Below are 12,935 nucleotides of genomic sequence, written 5' to 3'. Positions count from 1 at the left end.
AAATTTATTTAAAAAAATTTTTTTGAGATATGGTCTCAAGTAGTTCAGCTTGGCCTTGAACTCCTTATTCTGATTCGTCCACCTCTCAAGTTGAAGGACTATACAGGCCTGTATTGCCCAGCCTGTCCAATTATTGTATTGTGATGACATAATTTATGTACATTTGAAAGTCTGTTTCCCCTGCTGGAAAGTAAGTGGCGCTCATAGCAGAGTGTGCCCTAAGGTTTGAGAATCCAGTGTAAAGGAGAGAGAAGACCCCCTGTGTTAAACTATCTGCTTCCCCAAGTGCCTGTGCTATCTCTGTTTGCTCCTGACTGTGAAAGTCTGAGGGTAAAAGTCAGTGTCCTCGGGGTTGGGGATTTAGCTCAGTGGTAGAGCGCTTGCCTAGGAAGCTCAAGGCCCTGGGTTCAGTCCCCAGCTCCGAAAAAAAGAACCAAAAAAAAAAAAAAAAAAAAAAAAAAAAGTCAGTGTCCTCATATAGAATGCTTGGAAAGGAAACAGGGCATGCTGACACATGCCTCTAATCCAGCACTCAGGGGCAGAGGCAGGCTGGTCTCTTGTGAGTTCTAGGTCTAAGCATGGTCTACACAGAGAATTCTGGAACAGCCAGGGATACCTAAAAAATTCTGCCTCAGAAACAAACGAAATAAAGTTGGGGGCTGGGGGGGACGTCAATAAATCCATTATTCTGATACTGCTATCACATCTGGCTAGCCTCTTGCTCAATTCTTCCAGACTTCTTAATCATTATATCATAAATATTTTATTACTACACAGTCCCCCCATCAATCATTTGCAGAATGTCCTCAGGACAGATTCCCAGAAATGGGGTTGTTTAGGTCAAAAAGCATGAATATGTTTTTGGCCTTGCTGCATACTGCCAAACCTTTTGAGAACTTGTGCAAATCAACATCATCAACTCCAGAGCTTAATCTTAGGGAGGAAAACCCCAGTTGGTTTGAGGGCTGAGCAGATAAGGAGGAATGACTGCATCTGTCTACAACACTGCTACCCTGTGGAAGTGATACCTGGGCATGAAAGGAAGCCTTGGGCCTGGAGAGACCGCTCAGCAGTTAAGGCCACCTATTATTTTTGCAGAAGACCTGGGTTTGGCTTCCAGCACCCACAATGGAGAGTTCACAGCTGCCTGTAACTCCAACTCCAGGGGAGTCAACACCTGGCCTCTGAGGGCAACTTCACACACACACACACACACACGCATGCACACGCACAGGCACATGCACACACTTCATACACATACTCTCAGGCACATACACATAAGTAAAGATAATATGAAAAAGAGGAAGGAAGCCTGTGTACCGGGTATTCTCTTCCCGACTGTAATGGGAGGAAGTCTGCTTCAGAGACAGTGAACCCTTAGCAAGACTGGAGATAGAAACAGCTCTGAAGTGGGCTCTCTAGGACCCCTATATTGATCTTGGGGATATAAGGACAGGGAATCACCTAGAATAAGCACCGGATGGCATTACGATGCCAGGACAGATCTGGCATTTCCTGAGTTCTCTCTTCTTAGCAGATTCTGCAGCTAAAGGTCGTAGAGACAGGCGTGTGGTCGCTCCGGCCTGGATTCTGCTCCCATTACCAGCTGACTGCTGCTGTCAGTTGCCAACTGCGGCACAGTCCTAGCTTTTAAAAAGATGATCACATGCATTTTTTAGATGTGTCTTAAACCCTTCATTCTCCTGCCTCAGCCCCCAAGTCTTGAGATTATAGGCACTTGGTTTGGGTTTTTCTTTTCCTTTTTTTTTTTTTTTTCTTTTCCAGAGCTGGGGACCGAACCCAGATTTAGCTACCACTGAGCTAAATCCCCAACTCCTCCTTTTTTCTTTTCGAAGATCAGTTTCTTTTTGTAGCCTTGGCAGTCCAAGGACTAGCTCTGTAGACCAGGCTGGCTTTGAACTCACAAAGATGTACTTGCCTCTCAAGTGCTGGGATCAAAGACAACGAACCACTACCACACACTGGGCTCATTGATGTACGGATTCACACTGCAGCTAAGGTTGGCCTGGGGCAGGGGTTAGGGGTGTGAGTAGCCATACGGGGGCTTTCCATGGCTTCTTCTGGAAGAGCCTATCTATCCACAGACAGAACCTCTTGCTAATCCTTCCAACCAGAGTAGGAGGAATGGCTCTATCCTTTCTAGCCTTCCCAATCTAGGATTGTTGCCTTTTGGCCACTTAAGTCTCCAAAATGGCCAACGGCATGTTTGTGTACAGTCCGAACACATGAGTACAGTAGAGACCAGGCACATCATGTTCTCCCAGAGTTGGCGTTACAAGTAGATGCCTGAGGTGGGTGCTGGAAATTGAACTTGGGTTTTTTGCAGGAGCAGTACATGCCCTTGTCCGTCTCCCCATCTCCTAACACGGCTTTTCTTTCCCTCAACGAAAAGACATGGTGGTGCACGCCTCTAATCCCTGCGCTTGGGAGGCAGAGGAAGGTATTCTCTGTGAGTTTGAGGCCTACCTGGGCTACAAAGTGAGTTCCAGAACATATTCGGTCTACACTGAGTGTTTTGGAAAGGAAAACAAACGAAACTTCCTGAGTGCAAAGCTGAACCAGGTAATTAAGCAGGAATCAGACAAAGAAGTCACTTCCCTTTGAACAGGGTGTTTCTCTGTTGCTTGTATCGGATGTGGGTACTGGGCCCAAACCCAGGGCATTCCCAAAGAATAAGAGAAAACCAACCATTTCCAAGGATTAACCCTTAATTACTGATTTGTGGGCTAAACATGCCCACCCCTTTGCTGAGCTCTGGGGTTATAAACCTTTTTTCTTTTTCTTTTTTAATTTATTTATGAGTACACAGTAGCTGTCTTCAGACACACCAGAAGAGGGCATCAGATCCCATCACAGATGGCTGTGAGCCACCATGTGGTTGCTGGGAATTGAACTCAGGACCCCTGGAGGAGCAGTCAGTGCTCTTAACCACTGAGCCAACTCTCCAGCCCCTTTTTGTTTTTTGAAGACAGGGTTTCCCAGTGTAGCCCTGGCTGTCATGGAACTTGCTTTGTAGATCAGGCTGGCCTCAGAGATCTGCCTCCCGATTAAAGCTGTGCACAAAGGATGCATCAGGCCTGCCCACCTCCGGTTTTTTTTTCTTTTTTTTTTTTTCTTTTCTTTTTTTTTTTTTTTTTTGAGTTCTTAGTCTGAGGGGAGCCCAGAGATCACAGAGGAAATTACTGAATTGGGATATCCAGGAATACTCAAGGAGGAACAAGATGGGAAAGGGAGGAGGAGGTAATGATCTAAATACAATTTAAGGTCTGCTATCTTTTGTTTCGTTTTGTTTTAAGACAGGGTTTGTGTAGCCCTGGATGTCCTGAAACTCATGTAGATCAGGCTGGCCTCGAAGACATAGCATTCCACCTGCCTCTGCTGCTGCTGCTTCTGCTTCTTCTTCGTCTTCTTCTTCTTCGTCTTCTTCTTCTTCGTCTTCTTCTTCTTCGTCTTCTTCTTCTTCTTCTTCTTCTTCTTCTTCTTCTTCTCCTTATTCTTTTTTCTTTTTTCTTTTTTTCGGAGCTGGGGACCGAACCCATGGCCTTGAGCTTGCTAGGCAAGCGCTCTACCACTGAGCCAAATCCCCAACCCCCCTGCCTCTGCTTCTTGAGTGCTGAGATTAAAGCCGTACCACTTGTTAGCTGTTTTCCTTTTAAATCTTTTCTTTTTTTTTTTGACTTTTGATCTTCCTGGCCTACCTCCCAAGTGTTGGGATCACAAGTGTATGCCAGTACATGTGGTGTATGCAGTCCTGAGGGGGTGAACCTAGGGCTTCCCACATATTAGGTAAGTACTCTATTGTCTGGTCTACAAGTCTAGCCTCTACATAGGATTAAATGAGATGATAATAAATGTTGTTGGGAATAGTGCCTCCAGGTGGAATACACACACACACGCATACACACACACACACACACACACACACACACACACACACACACGCACAATGTGGGAGAAAGTGAGAACTGTGTCTTTGGTGGATGACCCGTGTAAGTCAGGACAGTCCTTCTGTTAATGTATTTCTTCAGATTTCTTACCATGAATTTTCCTGTCTCCTGCTATTGAGGCCAGGCAGAGGGGATGACCAGGATATAGAGGGGGAAAGGCCTATTAGACTTGGGTGCTGAGCCTGCTGTGTTTGCATCCTCTCAGTGGGCAGTTTTAGATCAGTAGCAGCTACCAGTCTGGTGCCAGGGAGAAGTCAGAGAATAGCCTTGAGCATGGCGAAAGAGACTTCGGTACCAAAGAGGCAGCTCATTATTCCACATGTTCCTCAGGCCAAGACCAGGTCATCCTGGCCTCCAATACAAAATATGTTCTGCTTCTGCCTCTTTCCACAGGGCTCCAGCACGGGGCTTTCTGGACCTTCTATCTGGGTGGTCCTTCCCACAGGCACAGTTAGCTAGTTAGTGTTTTGTTTTTGTCTCTGCTGAGGAGTCTTCCTATGTTACCCACGCTGATCTGGTATTCCTGGGCTCAAGGCATCTCCGCACTTCAGCTAAGTGCTGGGACTACAGGCACCCACCCACACTGGACTACTTAGAAAGTAACCGCTAAGTCTGGTTTACCGACCTCCTTAAAACTTAGGGATGGATGTAGATAGAGTGTACTTCCTGCGAGTATCAGGTTGGGAAGGAACTCGTAGGGCCGTGTTAGCACAGGCTTAGAGCTTTTTCAGCCGTCAGGAATGGGATGTTGAGAAAGGTGGTTCCTCCAGGAGTAACCGTAAAGTTTTCTGATCTGGCAGGCTTGCACAGGCCCTGACCGCCCCCCCTCCCGACCCCCCCCCCCCCCATGTAACAGGGTCCATGTAGCTGTAGCTGTTCTGGAAGACACTATGCAATACTAGGCTGGCCGTGAGCTCTGCCTCCTGAGTGCTGTAGAAGGTGTATTTATTTTTTATGTTAGCACCTTCTCAGATGCTTTCCTGAAGGTTTCCTTCATCCTCTCTTCCTTTGTTTATTTACTTTATCAAACATTACTGGGAAAAGCAGGGCAGGCTCTGGTCAGCACCACCCTCCTGGTTGGCCGGCTGGTGGACATTGAATGCTTTCAACACTGCAGACGTAACCCATCTGCAGCCACCAAAAGGAAATCAGAAAATGGTTTCTTCCCACTGCTAGACAGAGCACAGAGAAGAAAAACAAAGCATCCTGGACATCCAGGAGTCGCTAGGACAATGGCAATGGGGCGATTCAAACTTGAGGCTGTCCATCCTCAGTGTAGCGAAGTGTGACAGATTGTGCCCTGGGGAGGCAGGGGAGAGATTTCTCTGTGCTTCAGTCATGTAGCAGGGAAGGATGGGATGGAGGGAGCACAGGGGTCTGGGACAGTTTAGACGTCCCTCTGCTGCCTCCTCACTTTCCCACATCTACCAAGCTCTACCCCTGACCCTTGTGATCTGAGACTTCGGATTGCCTGGGCCAGGAGCTCTGAAAGGGATGGAGGCTGAGAACAAGGAAGGGGCTTTGAAAAGCCCTCAGTCTGGGGGCCAGAGATGGCTCAGTGGGTAAGAGTGCTTGCTGCTCCTCCAGAGGACCCCGACATGAGCACCGCTTGTAACTCTAGGTTCAGGTGGTCCTGCACCCTCTTCTGGTTTCTGCAGGCATATGCTCACACAGACAGAAGAAATAAAAACAAAATCTTTTAAAAAATAGTTATTTGTATGTGTGGGTGTTTTGTCTGTGTGTCCCTTGCACATCTAAAGCCTAGAGGCCAACAGGCTTCAAATCCCTGTGTGGGAGCTGAGAACGAACTCTGGAGGACCAGTGCTCCCACCACTGAGCAAGTAACTGGTGTCCAGTTCCCCCAACCCTCCAAGAAAATCCTTCAACCTAAGTCTCGTTTTGGAGAAATTCAGCTCAGGAGAGGCAGTGATCTGGCTTGAACCGAAAACCATTACAAAGAGCCCATCTCCCGGCCCAGGGCTGTCTTCAGTGCTACTTGACACCACACCATTATTGTTTTATTGTGTTTTTTGAGACAAAAATCTTACTATGTAGCCTGATGGGCCTTAAACTCAGAGATCAGTCTGTTTCTGCTTCTCAAGTGCTGGGATCAAAGGGGTGTAAAGGGGTGTGCTACCATACTTGCCCCCACCTCCCCCTTTTGTAAATTAAAGACAGGGTTTCATTTAGAAACCCTGGGCTGGCCTCAGACTCTCTCTATAGCTGAGGATAACCATGAATTCCTGATCTTCTTGTCTCCTTCTCCTCAGTGCTGAGAGATTACTGGATTGTGCCACCATACCTGGTGAAAACCTGGTGAAAACCCCCACATTTTAGTTCCATCACAGCTTGTTATCTCTGTCCCTCAGTCCTACAGGGTCAACCACTTCTGCTAGACCATTTGGGCACCTGTCTGATGAAGTCCTGAGCACTGGGAGGAATAGGGAGTCAGCGCTCTCAAGGCTGGTTGGAGGTGGGGCTCCCCCGGGGCAGGCAATGCACATCTCTCTCACAAGTTCAATGAGACCAGCCTACAATCAGGCAAGATTACTCATGTGAACCTGAGAGTGAAGAATTTTGAAGCGACGTAGAAACCAGTATTTCAAACTATCCTTTATTATAATTACCGCCACCCACAGTGAGGACATCAAGAGAAACCTTTACTTTGATAATCCTAGGAGGTGAAATCTTACCCCAGGAGTCACTTTTATCTCCCACTGAACACCTGCAGGCTATAAAAGCCGTGCAGGGAGAGACAAGAGCAGCGTTCTCATGTTTGGGAGCACAACTGGAAGGGGATAAGACTCCAGGGGGCTGTGAACAGAGAAAACCTCATTCTTCAATTATCTGATGTGCGGGTGCCTATATAATTAGGACAAAAAGGATGCATCTGGAGAAGAGTTGGGAAGACTTTCAAGCCACAATACTGGTTCCTGGCTCCTCCTTACCAGGCTGAGCAGGCATCACCAGGGGTGTGGAAGAGATGGACCAGGCTTGGCTCACACCACCACCTTAGATTATAGCTTTTGCCTCCACAAAAACCTGTGAGGAAGGCTTTCACCAGCCAGGGCCTTCTTTCAGCCTGCCTGCCTCTAAGGGCTAAGAGTTGAGTTGGAGAAAAGGGTAGATTCTTAAGTGTCCAGAAAGCCTGGTCAGGGTCAAGACCTTCAGATGAAAGATCCTTTTTAAAAAGTATTTATTATTATTTGTGGTGCATGTGTGCAAGGGCACGAGTGTGTTTGTGTGTGCACATGCACCTTTATGTGGGTTCCAGGGACTGAATGCAGGTTACCAGGCATGAGCTCCACTGGCTATCACTGTCTGACCCTTCCTGCTAGCCTTATTTTAGTTGTTGTTGGTTTTTTTTTTTAATATTTATTTATTTATTTATTTATTTATTATATACAAGTACACTGTCACTGTCTTCAGACACACCAGAAGACGGCATCAGATCCCATTACAGATGGTTGTGAGCCACTATGTGGTTGCTGGGATTTGAACTCAGGACCTCTGGAAGAGCAGTCAGTGCTCTTAACCACTGAGCTATCTCTCCAGCCCAGTTGTTGTTGTGTTTTTTTTTTTTGAGAGAGAGAGGGTCTTAGATAGCTTAGGCTAACCTTGAACTCAACTAAGTACCAGAGGATGGCTTTAAACTTTTTTTTGTTTAAAGATTTATTTATTTAGTTATTTCATGTATGTGGGTACACTGTCACTGTCTTCAGACACCATCACCAGAAGAGGGTATTGGATTCCATTACAGATGGTTGTGAGCCACCATGTGGTTGCTGGGACTTGAACTCAGGACCTCTGGAAGAGCAGCCTGTGCTCTTAGCTGCTGAGCCATCTCTCCAGCCCTGGCGGCTTTTAACTTTTGATCCTCCTGTTTCCACTGTTTGCATGTGGAGTTTCCACACGCTCAGCCTCAGATGGAAGGCCCTTCACAGACTGGGGTGCGTTGACCAGTCAGAAAGTAGTCCTCAGAGGCCGCCGGACAGCTGCTTCCTGTCTGCAAGCCTTGGCATACACGGCCCCCTGTGTGTACAGTGTGCCACTGTTCTCTGAAGATTCTACACAACCACAAACACACACCATCACACCTGGCGCCCACATGCCACGAAGCTGGGACGGTGCCACCTGCGCCTTCGCAAGTCTTTGTTTCTTTTTGTTTTGTTTTCAGGGCAGGGCTGGAACCTAGGACCCTGTGCATGCTAGGCAAGCACTTTACCACTGAGCCACACCTACAGCCTGGAAATTCTTCTTTATTGAAAAATAAATACAGAGTCAAACAGGTGGGCCAGCCAACATCTGTAGTTTTGGGGCCAAAAGGAAGGGGTCAGACTTGTTCAGGATTCAGATCTCCATGAGCTGGTCATTTCCCACGATCACCTCGTTCATGCGTTTAGCTACAGAATAAAAAAAAAAAAGAAAGGTTTTCAGCAAATAAAATCACTCTAGATCCAGCTGCCTCTAGAGATGACATGTTCCCGTCAAAAGAGCCTGCGAGGGAGCATCTGCCCACACAAGGATGGGACTGACCCTGTATACCCAGCGCCATGGACGCTTACATGGTATGAGTATGGCGTGAAAAGCACCATTAAAGACGAACAGCGTTTCCACAAGCAAATATATATATATGTATGTATATATATATATATATATATTTTTTTTTTTTTAATTATGCGGGTTGTTTTGTTTTTGTCTTTTCCCCCTGACAGTCCTAGAATTCTCTCTCTGGGCCAGGTTGGTCTTAAACTCAGAGATCTGCTTGCCTCTGCCCCACAAGTGCTCGAATTAGAGGCATGTACCGCCACACCCCCAGCTTTCTTTTTCCTTTTTAAAATTTATTTTAGGGGGCTGGGGATTTAGCTCAGTGGTAGAGCGCTTACCTAGGAAGCGCAAGGCCCTGGGTTCGGTCCCCAGCTCCGAAAAAAAAAAAAAAAAAAAAAAAAAAAAAAGGCACTGCCCTTTGGGCTCACAGTAGTTTGAAATCTGTTACTAAGAATTATAGGTAAAATTTATTTTATACAGTGAGCACACTGTAGCTGTCTCCAGACACACCAGTAGAGGGCATCAGATCCCATTACAGATGGTTGTGTTTTCTGGGAACTGAACTCAGGACCTCTGGAAGAGCAGTCAGTGCTCTTAACCCCTGAGCCATCTCTCCAGCCTCCTTTTTTCCTATAAATACATACTTGTAATAAGATTTACAAATCAGACCCAGAGACTAACAGTATGTGAATGTAGTCTCTCTTTCAAAATATATTATCCTATGGTGTTCGGTCTGTTTCCTGAGCTGCTGTGAGATTTGGACTGCTGACATGAGGAGCTGAAGTGAGAAAGGAGAAGGAAGGCTCTGGGCTAGAATCAGGTTCAGATCGGATCGCAAAGATGGCCTAGCAGGGGACAGTGCATCCGCTGTTCAAGGCTGAAGAACACACACAAGCTTCAGGACCTGATTTTGGTCCCTGGAATCCATGTAAAAAGCCAGGTGTGGTGGCTCTTGTCTGTAATCCCAGCATCCCCCGCAGCAAGATGGGAGGTGGAAACAGGCGAACCAACTGAAAATTTGCAGGCCAGCTAGCCTAAAGACAGCAGAGAGCCCACCTAGAAACACGGAGGGAGGAGAAAACCAAGTCCTGAAAGTTGTCCTTTGACCTCCACACATGATCTGGGCACACAGCTGCACTCACACACACCTCAACACAAATAAATAGGGACCCCAAAGGCTACAATGGAATATAGTAACTGAGGCAAAGCCGAGGTGACAGAGATTCATCAGGCTACAAATGAAAGGTGGAGGGAGCTGGAGAGATGGCTCAGAGGTTAAGAGCTCCGACTGCTCTTCCAGAGGACCTGAGTTCAATTCCCAGCAACCACATGGTGGCTCACAACCATCTGTAAATAGGATCCAATGCCCTCTTCTGGTGCGTCTGAAGACAGCTAGTGTGTACTCAAATAAATAAAAATAATAAAAAAATTAAAAAAAAAAAAAAAAAAAAGAAAGGTGGAGGCACTGCTAAAATCAGCAAGAGTTCTTACCAACCAGAACTTGATCTACGTCAAAAGGGTGAAAACTTTGAGTTTCCAGGCCCACTTTAGGAGTTAAGTGACAGTAGATCAACAGAGCAGAGGCGCACACTTTGCCGTTGCTAGTGTGTAGAATGCAGAAGCTCCCTGTCAGTCTCCCTGCTTCTCATGGCCACTGTGGCCATCTGCTACCTGAGGAGCTCAGGCTTGGCTGCCAGGGCTTTGCAGAATCCAAGAGTGTTTAGCTGGAGTCAGGAGTCAGGTGTGAAGCCCAGTGCTGTCACAAAGGGAGCTGGATTGCTATGTAAGCAGTGCTAGAAAGGGGAGTTGGTTAGACATCACCTTACTATTGTTGCTGTTACTTTAATTTCATTTTATTGATAATCTCATCATGCTTCTCTGGCTAGCCTGTCTCCTGGGACTCAGGGAGTGAGCCACCATGTCTTGTGTTCCTACCGTCTTTTTAAGGACAGGGTCTCTCAATGAACTCACAGCTTGCCTTCTGGGCTAGACTGAGGTCTGCCTGTTTCTGTGCCGCAGCGCTGGCATATCAGATGACGGCCACCATGCTCAGCTTTTACGTGGGTGCTGGGATCTGAACTCAGGTCCTCACACTCACACAGGAAGTACTGAGCTGCCTCTAGGCCCCTAAGAAACAGGTCTTGAGTGCTACAATGATTTATTTTGTAGCTTAGGCTGACCTACAACACACTGGTAGAGGAAAATGGCCCCCATTCCTGTGGTGGTTTGAATATGCTTGGCCCAGGGAGTGGCACTGTTAGGAGGTGTGGCCTTGTTGAAGAAGTGTGTCCCAATGGGGTTGGGCTTTGAGAACCTTCTCCTGTTTGCCTTTGGAACAAGATACAAAACTCTCAGCTCCTCCAGCCTGCCTGGATGCTGCTGTGTTTCCCACCTTGATGATAATGGCCTGAACCTCAGAACCTGTAAGCCAGCCCCAATTAAATGTTGCCCATTATAAGAGTTGCCTTGGTCATGGTGTCTGTTCCCAGCAGTAAACACTAAGACAATTCCTAATCTCTCTGGAGTTGCTTTCCAAGTATGTGCGTCCATGCCTGGCTACTTTATTCATCAGATTAAATTAATTTCATAGTATGAGTGTTTGCCTGAATGTATGTATGTGCAGTATAGTACATGAGCACTTCGTAACCACAGAAACCAGAAGAGGCATCGGATTTCCTGGAGCTAGAGTTATAGGTAGTCGAGAGCTGCCTCGTGGGTGCTGGGAACTCAATGTCAATCCTCTGCAGGAATGGTCAAGTATTAACTGCAGAGTAATCTCTCTGGACCCTTTGGAAATGGATTTCACTATGTTGTAGCCTTGGGTGGCTTAGCACTCACTATATGAATTCACCAATTTACAGAGATCTGCCTGCCACCACCTCCTGGATGCTGGAATTAAAGCCATGTGTCAACATGCCCGATACTAACAAACAAACAAACAAACAAACAAACAAACAACGCCCACTCCCAACAGGCTATTGGCTGCTGCTCTTGGCTGTTCACCAGAACTGATGGTGAGGCTCTACTACTGAAAACACCATACATTTGGTCACAGTGCACAGAAAAACCAAGTTGTTATTGACCAGGAATCTTTTCCCCTCATGGCTAGCTGTCATAGGACTAGAAGGTGCTATGTAGGCTGCTAAGGGAAGGAGTTTATCAACAGTTTTTTTGTTTCCCATTAATTAATGTATTCACTTTACACCCTGATTGCTGCCCTCCCTCCCAGTCCCCACCTCACGGTTTTATCAATAATCTTACACAGCTGTGAGTCCCGTGAACTACAGTCGCTGCCAGAGTGGTGAGAGATGCACACGTGTGCAACAGCAGCACAGATGTTACGCTTTCCGCCTGTCTTCTTACACGCTGTACAGCAGAGTAAGTTTAAAGCAGTTTACAGCCACACTTCTTCTTTTTTTTTTTTTTTTTTGGTTCTTTTTTTTTGGAGCTGGGGACTGAACCCAGGGCCTTGTGCTTCCTAGGCAAGCGCCCTACCACTGAGCTAAATCCCCAACCCCTACAGCCACACTTCTTTTTTTTTTTTTTTTTTTTTTGAAACATTTATTTATTATGTATACATCATACAGCTTTCTGTCTGCATGTATGCCTGCAGGCCAGAAGAGGGCACCAGACCTGATTATAGATGGTTGTGAGCCACCATGTGGTTGCTGGGATTTGAACTCAGGACCTCTGGAAGAGCAGTCAGTGCTCTTAACCACTGAGCTATCTCTCCAGCCCAGTTGTTGTTGTGTTTTTTTTTTTTGAGAGAGAGAGGGTCTTAGATAGCTTAGGCTAACCTTGAACTCAACTAAGTACCAGAGGATGGCTTTAAACTTTTTTTTGTTTAAAGATTTATTTATTTAGTTATTTCATGTATGTGGGTACACTGTCACTGTCTTCAGACACCATCACCAGAAGAGGGTATTGGATTCCATTACAGATGGTTGTGAGCCACCATGTGGTTGCTGGGACTTGAACTCAGGACCTCTGGAAGAGCAGCCTGTGCTCTTAGCTGCTGAGCCATCTCTCCAGCCCTGGCGGCTTTTAACTTTTGATCCTCCTGTTTCCACTGTTTGCATGTGGAGTTTCCACACGCTCAGCCTCAGATGGAAGGCCCTTCACAGACTGGGGTGCGTTGACCAGTCAGAAAGTAGTCCTCAGAGGCCGCCGGACAGCTGCTTCCTGTCTGCAAGCCTTGGCATACACGGCCCCCTGTGTGTACAGTGTGCCACTGTTCTCTGAAGATTCTACACAACCACAAACACACACCATCACACCTGGCGCCCACATGCCACGAAGCTGGGACGGTGCCACCTGCGCCTTCGCAAGTCTTTGTTTCTTTTTGTTTTGTTTTCAGGGCAGGGCTGGAACCTAGGACCCTGTGCATGCTAGGCAAGCACTTTACCACTGAGCCACACC

Source organism: Rattus norvegicus, chromosome 5 (genome assembly GCF_036323735.1).
Source record: "Rattus norvegicus strain BN/NHsdMcwi chromosome 5, GRCr8, whole genome shotgun sequence".
Taxonomy (NCBI): domain Eukaryota; kingdom Metazoa; phylum Chordata; class Mammalia; order Rodentia; family Muridae; genus Rattus; species Rattus norvegicus.
Note: the sequence above shows the minus strand (reverse complement) of the source record.